Consider the following 11,118-nt stretch of genomic DNA (forward strand, 5'->3'; position numbering starts at 1 on the left):
AAAAAGGAGCTAAGATGTGTTTATGACGAGCGGTTATTGTGACATGTAAATCGAGGAGTGTTGAGTTGATCATCGGAAAAAATTTTTTTTAAGGATAATGATTAAAAAAATGATTATATTAAAACCTAAAAAAGTCATGTAATTTATCCGCTCTAATAATAGTCATTATTGTCAATAATACATATCTTGATTTTGATTAAGAGAGAGCATGCTATTTAATCTAAAATTTAGTTAGTATGGCTTTTTTATATAAAATATATAAATTTTAAGGTTTTAATATATTTATTTTTGTTATACATTTATTGAAGTAGAAAACTTTAAAAAATCTTAACATGTATTTTGAAAACACACATTAGTTAAACTTCTTTAATATAATATAATATCAGTCATGCTACACATCCATGTAAAATTCGTATCCAAGATTTCAAGTTGGCCTAAGCCTAAAAACACTCATGCGCCCCCTATCTAATTAAATGAAACGTTACTTCCACGCGCCCAACACACATGAAACCGCTACTTCATTCGCGCTTCATTATGAAAAACGTTCCTTCTTCTTCAACACGCACAAAACTCCTCATTCTCTCCGAATCTCTCTCAAAATCACTCAAACTTCACTCACATTATCTGCGGAAACCGCTACTGGAGAAGAATCGCGAGAACATTTCGGAAGGAAGAAGCAAAAACAAACGAAAACAGCAACAACGAATGCAAAAGGTATGAGAAAAACTACTGTTCATTTAAAATCTTGCAATGTCGCATTTCTTCTAGTTGCATTTTAGGTTTACTGGATTGAGTTGCTTCGTTTAGTAAATCGACGTATTTTGATTCCATTTTTACAGCGTAACTAGGGCTTGGAATGAAATGTATTCTTATTTTCATTCAGTTCAGTGGATAGTGTATGTGAGTAGATAGTGTATGTAAATTTGAACTTGATTGTTACTCTGTTCAGTTGACTTCTTTTGCATGGAGAAATACTATTCTTGATTATTGAAAGTTTATAACGATTTATTCAGCACGTGAATGGTGTTCTGTTCAGTGGGCTTGGTGATTTTCATTCACTTGATAGTTAGTGTGTTCCGAGTTTAGGGTTATTCTGATTACATTTTTATAGTGTAACTAGGGTTTTGAATGAAATTTGATCTTATTTTTATTCAGTTCAGTGGATACTGGATAGTGTATGTGAGTAGATAATGTATGTAAATTTGAACTTGGCTGTTACTCTGTTCAGTTGACTTCTTTTGCATGGAGAAATACTATTCTTGATGATTGAAAGTTTTAACGATTTATTCAGCGCATGAATCGTGTTCTGTTCAGTGGGCTTGGTGATTTTCATTCACCTGATAGTTAGTGTGTTCAGGGTTTAGGGTTATTCTGATTGCATTTTTACAGTGTAACTAGGGCTTTTAATGAAATTTGTTCTTATTTTCATTCAGTTCAGTGGATAGTGTATGTGAGTAGATACTGTATGTAAATTTGAACTTGGTTGTTACTCTGTTCAATTGACTTCTTTTGCATGGAGAAATGCTATTCTTGGTGATTGAAAGTTTATAATGATTTATTCAGCACATGAATGGTGTTCTGTTTAGTGGGCTTGGTGATTTTCATTCACTTGATAGTTAGTGTGTTCAGCTAGCTTCTTTTGCATGCAGCAATGCTTTTCTAGTTGTTTCATTATTTATCATGTTTTATTCAATACATCAAGGGGGTTCGGTTCAGTGGACTGGGACATTTTCGTTGACTTGATTATGATATGCATGCTTGTGCTTGTCAGTGTATTGAGTGAAGTATTAACCAAATTTTTTCATTATAGCAAAAATCAAGAAGACAATGATGACAAAGAAGGAGAAGCCGCGCTATAATGTAAGCACATTAAATATATTTATCCGCTTTCATTCGAATAAAATCTATTTTGTATTATAAATATATCATCACATTCTGTTTGAAAACTTGCAGAAAACTCACGATTGCAGATGCCAAATAAAGGCAATAGCAACAGTGTTCAAGAATTTGAGTCAGGAAAAGAAAGATATAGTTGAAGAAATGGGATTCGGTGCCCTGGCACATGTCCCGGAAATGAATGTCTCTCACGCCCTCTTGAAAGAATTGATTGATTGCTATGATGAGTATCATGGATGCCTGAAAACTCTCCATGGGAAAATATACATAACTCCTCGCAAGGTAGCAGCTGCGCTGGGCATAAGTCATGGCGGTAATACATTTTCTACTTCCTGCTTATTTTTGGTTCATTGCTCCCTTTAATTTCGGTTCATTGATGTACAGAAAATTAAACTGACCTTTTTGGCCGATTTTTTGCTATTAAAATATTGTAGAAAATCGTTTTCCTTAAAAGGTTTAATATGGCAAACTGAATGAGGAAGACAAGGAAATATTTGACAGCCTCAAATGTGTTACGTTGGCGTCTTTGACAAAGTCTGTCCTGGATATGAGTGTTGAATGGGAGGAGAACTGACAAAAATTCCAAAGGACTTTTGTCGTCTTCATACAGAAGTGCTTCTTGCTGCCAACGACGGTAAGCATGGCCTCCCCGATCCATAAGTCGCCTATCTTTTATGTGGACAACATCCAACAGTGGGATTGGGCACATCATGTGCTCAGCTTCTTGAGGAAGGGAATTGAAAACAAGAGAAAAGGAAAGAAACAGTCCGTTGACGGCTGTGTTTTTGTTTTGATGCTGATTTACTTTCATGAAACCAAGTTCCCTCACTTGTATGGACCTGATGCTCCCCTGCCACTGTGGGTGGCCCATTGGACAAAGAATATGATGCTCGAATGGATTTTTGAGGAAGCAACGGACACAATGGTAAATTAAACAAAAATTTTCCCCTAAAATTTTGTTTCAGATGCTTCTAAAATACTCTGCTAACTAAATAAGTTTGTGTTTAAGGTTATAATTAATTGATTTCACCTAGTTGCAATTGTTAGTGTGTTCATTTGAATCCTTGCGCATGCTAATGATTAAATATTTATCACGTTTTATTCACCACATGAATTTTGTTCGGTCCAGTGGGCTTGCCCATTTTGGTTCACCTGATTGTTAGCAGGGACGGATGCATTCATTGAGTAGTGGGGGCAACTGCCCCCAGTGAAATTTCAGAAATTCATTAGTACTTCATAGTAAAATGTCTTAAATACCCCCACTATATAATTTATTTTGACCCCACAACCCCAAATCAAATCCCTAACCCTTCTTTTTTCCCAATCTTCTTCATCTGCTCCAAGCCTCCAAGCTTCGCAGCCTCCAAGCTTCGCAGCTTCCCCTTTGCACTTCGCAGCCCGCACTCGGCAGTCGGCACTTTTGTCTCCAGAGATCAGAGCCACTCCGCCGCTCCGCGTCTTAGCCAGTGTCACGGCTCTCTCCCCGCTGACGTCTCTGGCTCTCCGGCCTCCGCCCTCCTGTCTCCAGAGTCACTACCGTGTCTCCACATCTCCGCGTCTCCTTCTGCTTTCTTCTTCATCGATCGGTTCCGTTCGTCCTTCTTCTTCGAATACTGTAAATCTGCGATCTTCTTCTCTCTTTGGTTTTCACTCTTCAGTCTTCACTCTTCAGGCTTCAGCAGAGAACGCCTGCCTTTCTTCCTGTTGCCGCTGAACACCGCATAAATCTGTCACTGGCTACTGTCTACTGGGTTTTACACTTTTGCTTCCTAGAGTTCAACTGTTCAGATTCAATCTTGGATTTTTTTTGGTACATTCATGAATCATGATTTAAGATCTGCAATTCTGCTTATTCACTTATTTGCTTCATTGTTGTTTGATAATTGATTTAGTTAGTTTGTTAATTGTGAATTTGTATTGAATATTTGATTTTGTTTTGATGTAATGCAAGTTTAGTTTGATTAATTTATTTGTTAATTGTTTTTGTGCATTGATTTAATTATTTTTGAAGATTTAATTTGTTCTGATGTATAAATACGAGAAAACAATATAAATCAGTCAATAATCAACTAATAGTCTAATATTGATTTTGAATTTTTGGATGTAGAAAGTAAAAATCTTCTTATGATTCTTTTTAATGATCTGATATATATTTGTTGATTAAGATGAAGCATTTGGGTAGTTTTAATTCTTTCATAGCAGCTTGATTACCTTCATGGCTTCCTCTTGATTGGAATTCACAAGCATGAAGCATCCTCTTTAAGCAATGATAAGGCAAAGAAATGAGTGGCTGACAAGAGAGACTGAAAATTATTTTCTTATTGTTTTATTTAAATTATTTTGTTGGAATTCACAAATCACAAGCATTCTCTTTAAGTAATGATAAGGCAAATTCTCTTTAAGCAATGATAAGGCAAAGAAATGAGTAGCTGACAAGAGAGGCTAAAAATTATTTTGTTGTTGTTTTATTTAAATTATTTTGTTGTATACTTGTATTTATAATTTTATATTGTAATTTTTAATTTGTGTAGAATTGTGTATTTATAATTTTATACTTGTATTTATAATTTTGTATTTATAATTTTATCTTATTAGTAATGGAGAAATATTTCAAAAGAACCTCATCATTGGAGATTGGATCCCAAAACAATTCATCAACCTCTTCTAATAAAAGGAGGTTTTTAGAATTCAAAGTAGATAATCTTATAGCAGATCCAGGACAACGACCAAATATTTCAAGTTATCACCCGAATGACAGAGACAAAGTTAGATGTGCATATTTGCAAAAAGGTCCTTGTCAACCAAGGACTCATGGTTTTCCGCAAACTGTTTGTGGTTCTTCTTTTCGAAGATTTAATCCTAATTGGTTTGATGACTATGGCAACTGGTTAGAGTATAGTATATCAAAAGATGCTATTTTTTGTCTTTGTTGTTATCTTATGAAACCTGAGACTGAAGGTGGTGATGCTTTTGTAACTACTGGCTTTTCAAATTGGAAAAAAAAGGAGAGACTACAAATTCATGTTGGGATTCATGATAGCGCTCATAATCAAGCTTGGAGAAAATGTGAAGCACTTATGAGACCAAAACAACACATCACTGCTGCTATTGAAAAACAATCTGAGCAAGCTAAAAAGAATTATCAAATTCACTTGACAGCAACAATTGATTGTATTAGATTTCTTTTGCGACAAGGATTGGCCTTTCGTGGTAATGATGAGACAGATGATTCTGTTAATCAAGGAAATTTTTTGGAACTTCTAAACTTTCTTGCGCAACATAATGAAGAGATTGGTCATGCTTTCAAAAATGCTCGTGGGAATCTTAAACTAATAGCACTCTCAATTCAAAAAGATATTGTAAGAGCTGATGCAAGGGAAACGACAAAAGTTATTATAGATGATCTTGGGGATGAATTATTTGCTGTATTGGTTGATGAAGCCCGTGACATTTCTATTAAGGAGCAAATGTCAGTTTGCTTAAGGTATGTGAACAAAGAAGGACAAGTTAGGGAGCATTTTCTTGGTCTTGTTCATGTTTCTAATACTAATGCTTTATCTCTAAAATTAGCATTGGAGTCATTATTAGAAACATATAATTTAAGTTTATCAAGAGTACGTGGACAAGGATATGATGGTGCAAGTAACATGCAAGGAGAATTTAATGGTTTGAAAACTTTGATATTGAAAGAAAATTCTTATGCTTTCTATGTACATCGCTTTGCTCACCAACTTCAGTTAGCTCTTGTAACGGTTGCAAAAAAACAAGTTGAAATTGCTTTGCTTTTTAATTTGTTAACTAATTTGTGCAATGTTGTTGGAGTTTCGTGTAAACGAAGAGATATGCTTCGTGATAGTCAAATGACTAAGACAATTGAAGCACTAAAAAGTGGAGAAATTTCTAGTGGGCGTGGTTTGAATCAAGAAATAGCTTTAAAAAGAGCTGGAGACACTAGATGGGGTTCACACTATGGAACTATACTTGGATTAATTTCTTTATTTCCTTCTGTGGTTAATGTTCTTGAATATGTTGAGGAAGATGGAAATAATTCAGAACAAAGAGCTGAAGCATGTCATTTATTGAATGTCATTCAATCCTTTGAATTTATTTTCAACTTGCACTTGATGAAAAATATCTTGGGAGTTACTAATGAGTTATCTCAAGCGTTACAAAGGAATGATCAAGACATTGTAAATGCTATGGCATTAGTCAAAGTGTCTAAGCAACGGTTGCAAAATATAAGAGATGATGGCTGGTCTCTTTTACTTGACGAAGTCTCACTATTTTGTGACAAACATGATATTACTGTTCCAATCATGGATGATATATTTGTGTCACAAGGAAGATCAAGACGCAAAGCTCAAAAGATATCAAATTTTCATCATTTTCAAGTTGAGATATTCTATCAAGTAGTTGATAGACAACTTCAAGAACTCAATAATCGTTTTACAGAGGTGAATACTGAATTGCTTCTTTGCATAGCTTGTTTGAATCCAAGACACTCATTTTTTGCATTTGATAAGGAGAAGTTGATCCAGTTAGCTCAATTCTATCCATTAGAATTTTCTTCCACTCAACTTTTGGCACTTGACAGTCAACTTGAGAACTTCATACTAGATGTGCGTTCTGATGATTAATTCTCAGACTTAAATGGAATTGGTGCTCTTTCTTAGAAGTTGGTTGAGACTCGAAAAAATATTGTTTATCCATTAGTGTTTCTTCTTTTGAAGTTAGCATTAGTTTTGCCCGTAGCAACTGCATCAGTTGAAAGAACTTTTTCTGCTATGAACATCATAAAGAGTCGACTTCGAAACCGTATGGGAGACGAATTTTTAAATGATTGTTTAGTGACATACATAGAAAGAGAGACATTTGATTGTATTGACAATGAAAAGATTATTCAATCTTTTCAAAATATGAAACCTAGAAGAATGGAATTCTAAATTATTTGTTATTATTTTGAATTATTATTTTATTTTAATTTATTGGTTAAATAATTTAAAAAATATTCCTATTTTATAACATCAATTATAAAAATTATTATTATATTATATATATTTTGCCCCTACTGAAAAAATTTTCTGGATCCGTCACTGATTGTTAGTGTGTTCAATTGAGTCCTTGTGCATGCAGAAATATTTTTTTGATGATTAAATATTTATGGCATTTTATTCAGCACATGAATGTTGTTCGGTTCAGTGGAGTTACTCATTTTGATTCATTTGATTGATAGTGTTTTTTAAGTCCTTGTGCATGCAAAAATATTTTTCTTGATGATTAAATGTCTATGGCGTTTTGTTCAGCACATTAGTATCATTCGGTGCAGTGCGGTTGCTCATTTTGATTTAGTTGATTGTTAGTGTATTTGTTCATTAAATAATTTTGTGTTTTAGGGACTTCTAGAAAGCAAATAAAGAAGTAAAAAACAAAAAGAAAGAAGTTAGATAAGAAAGGAAAAGGGAAGAAAGAAGAAAAGAAAATTGTTGATCTGGATTCTTCTTCGGAAGAAGACACATTTTCTGAATCTGAATCTGAATCCGAATCCGACAAAACACCGCTAGCCAAGAGAACAAGACAACAGAGGGTGGTTAAAAAATAAAAGCTTGTTGAGACGGATTCAGAAACAATAAGAGAAACTAAAAGCAGTCCCACTGATTCAGAAAGCAGAAGTGAATCCAAAAACCAGTAAGTTTGATCTTCATATTGGTTTCATTTTACTTGTATTTGCTTAAAATTGTTCTTATGTGCTTGTTCATATGTATTGCAGAGAAGAAGAAATTGAAAAAACTGTCACAAAGAAAAGAAAACAACCACAGAAGGTGGTTAAAAAATAAAGCAAAAAAAGAAAGCATGTGCCGACAAATTCAGAGAGCACAAGCCAATCTGAAAGCCAGTAAGTATTGGGTGATGTTCATTTATATGATTGTATGATATTCATCTGGTTTAGTTTTGCTTTTCTTTGCTAAAAATTGTTTATGTATGCTTGTTAAGTAAATTACAAATGTGATATTGTTCAGTGGAGTTAGTCAAGTTGATTCATTTGATTGTCAAGTGTTCAGTTGAGTCATTTTTCATGCAGAAATATTTTTCTTGATGATTGAATATGCATCACGTTTTATTCAGCACATGAATTGCATTCAGTTTAGTATTCTTTGTAATTTTTATTCACTTGATTGTTAGCATCTTCACTTCTCCCTTTTCATGCAGAAATGTTTTATTTGATGATTGAATGTGTATCACGTTTTATTCAGTAAATTAATTGCGTTTGGTTCGGTAGAGTTTGTCATTTTTGTTCACTTGATTGTTACTGTCTTCAGTTGGGTCCTTTGGCATTAGAAATCTTTTTCTTGCTCATATTTGTCTCCGGTATAAATTCAATGTGTTTGTCTATGTTGCAGAGAAAAAGAAATGGAAAAAACACTCATAGTAAAAAGAAAACAACCGCAGAGGATGACAAAAAAACAAACCAAATCAGGAAAGGTTGTTTTGACAGATGCTGAGAGCAAAACTGAATCTGACAAGGAGGAAGTTTCTCGATTCATATTTTCTTTCATTGATGCTTTCGTTTTAGGTTCATTGATACTTATTTTATGCATTTTCAGAACTGAGCAAGTAAAGGACAACGCTGGGGAAAGAAAACGACAAGCATTGGAGATGTTAAGAGAAAAGAGATCAAAGAGAAGAAATGATGGAACTCAGACAACAAACGTTGCTCCGGATCAGTTTGACTCGATGGAGGCGCAAAATGATTTCTCTGAGACGTAAGATTCGGTTTCTTATACCGAGTTCTTTTTCTTTCTTTGCTAACTTTTGCTAGAACCTCTTCTAATTCCTCTGGATTCATTTATTAATATTTATTTATCTTGCTCAGACTGCCGACTGTAAATCTGGGTAGCGAACCTCTCTTACAGTCTCAGACGAGCTCCACACCGTCTGTAAATGTCTCGGACAATACCAGGTAAATTGGTTCATTACAGCCTTTGCTTTCGGTTCAATGGATTCCAAAAATGAATTTCATGTGTTTCTAGACCTCTGCTTTTAATCTTGGTTTCTAATTTTAATTTGGTATCTTTTTTATTAGGAAAAGTACCCTGGAAACCCCGGTAAAATATTTTAGAAGAAAGAAAATCCATCAAAGAAAGATTTTTAAAACTCCACTAGTGTAAGTTAAAAATATTTATGTTACTCTTTTAGATTTAGGTAATAATTTTTGTTTAATTAATCACATAGAAATTGTGTTTAAATGTCAGTAGCGCTACACTTGATTCTGACCTACAAATCATTGAGGTTCGAGAAGAAACTCATTTTGAACCTTTGGAAATGTGAGTTTTTCAATGTGCAGATTTCTATTTCTCATAACCAATTTTAATTATTCAACATTAACTTCTTCCTTATTTACATTCCTTAGAGTTTCTATTGCGGTGTCTCTTCCAAGTTCTCTTAAGGAAGAGTTGATAAAAGATGACTTTATCTATGTCCCTCTGGAAACTTCTGATAATGAGTAAGTTACACATAAAATTTTTTTATTAATTTTAATGGAACACGATAATAATTTGGGATCATTATTGAACTGTTTTTTGTTTAATGCAGCAGCCCTCTGGAATAGCAACAACAGCCCTCTGGAATAGCAACAGCAGCCCTGCGAAGAAGCATCGGCATAACAATCGGAACAACAAAAGCAGTCTGTTGATGAATCTTCCCTGAGGAATACGGAGCCAAAACCTCCAATTAATGTGTAAGTTTTAATTAATATCATTTTTTATAATCTTCTGGTCTAGCTGGTAATTAGAATTTTTTTTTAGTTTTAATGGTACAGGATAATAATTCTGGGTCGTTACTGAACTCTTTTCTGTTTAATACAGCAGCCCTCCCAAAGAACAACAACAACCATGCCAAGAAGCTCTCGTGGCACGGGAATTGGAAGAAGAAGCACAACCTGATTTGTAAGTTTTATGCTTGTTCAAATATGGATATTTTTTGTTCACCACATTGTTTTATTTCGATTTACTCTGTTGTTTAATATCAATTTTGTTCAAATATGGATATTTTCGGTTCACCAAATTGTTTAATTTCGGTTCACTATATTGTTTAATATCATTTTTGTTTAATATCATTATTTAATATCTCTGTTGTCTTGCAGTGCTGCTCGTCCTAGGCAATGGGAAGATGATGTGCCTTCCTTCAGCCTTGGGATAAGTCCCCTAGCATCTCAACCAACTCCCCCCTCTCAAATGACAGTGACTCAACCAAGTCAGCCCTCTGAGCCGACGATTTCAGAGCTTGAAATCCTAGAAGAGGCGGTGGTAGATGCTAAGGTGACGGCGGCATTGAAGTTTGCTGAAGCAACAACTGCCGAGCCGAGCTTCACAGCCGCTGAAGTTTACAAAACTCCGGAGAAAGACAAAGAAATCACAGAGGAGTTAAAGGAGAAGTGTTATCATTGGATAACACATCTAAAACAAACCAAAGATAGTAAAAATGAATATGACCCCGTATTCATCTTGAGGCATGAAGTGCTCTTTGAGGGGCTTAGACATCATTTCATGTCTCTAATGCCCGGAGAACATGTGGAAAGCACGGTAATTTCTTTGCCTATTGAGCTAACACTAATGATTTTTCTAAAGACTCTTATACCGCATATCTCATAAATTTTCTTCCTGTAGGTGGTCAATACACATTGCATGATTGTCAATGACATGAAATGTCCCCGGTTTGAGAAAGATATATACTGTGTGCCTACGGATATTGTGGTAAGCCAAATTGTTTATTTGCTCCTGATTGAATGTCTATCACGTTTTATTCACCACATGAGTTGCGTTCGGTTCAGTATGTCTTGTCATTTTCGTTCACTTGATTGTTAGTGTCTTCAGTTAGGTCCTTTTGCATGTAGAAATCTTTTTCTTGATGATTAAATGTGTATCACGTTTTATTCAGCACATAAATCGCGTTCGGTTCAGTGGAGTTTGTCATTTTCATTCACTTGATTGTTAGTGTCTTCAGTTATGTGATTTAACTGAGATTTGTTTTGCAGATGTTTATGTTGCACACCAACTCCGATTTCTTGACAAAAGAAAACTTGTATCGCATCCATTTGTAAGTCGTGATTTCTAAAACTTCTTTGATAATTCTCTCGTTTGCTATTGTTTGCACTGAGATATTATATAATTTTCCCAAACTTCAGCTGTTTGTGCCGATTTGCAATGGAGGGCACTAGTGGTTATG

The 11,118-nt window shown here is 34.5% G+C and overlaps 1 pseudogene; it reads left to right on the forward strand.

Annotated features, from left to right (window-relative positions):
- Positions 1 to 4,493: 4,493 nt before the first annotated feature.
- LOC148575185 (uncharacterized) lies at positions 4,494 to 6,839 on the forward strand (annotated as a pseudogene).
- The last annotated feature ends 4,279 nt before the right edge of the window (positions 6,840 to 11,118 follow it).

This window comes from Arachis ipaensis, chromosome B2 (assembly GCF_059453495.1).
Source record: "Arachis ipaensis isolate K30076 ecotype BB chromosome B2, ASM5945349v1, whole genome shotgun sequence".
In the NCBI taxonomy this organism is placed as follows: Eukaryota; Viridiplantae; Streptophyta; class Magnoliopsida; order Fabales; family Fabaceae; genus Arachis; species Arachis ipaensis.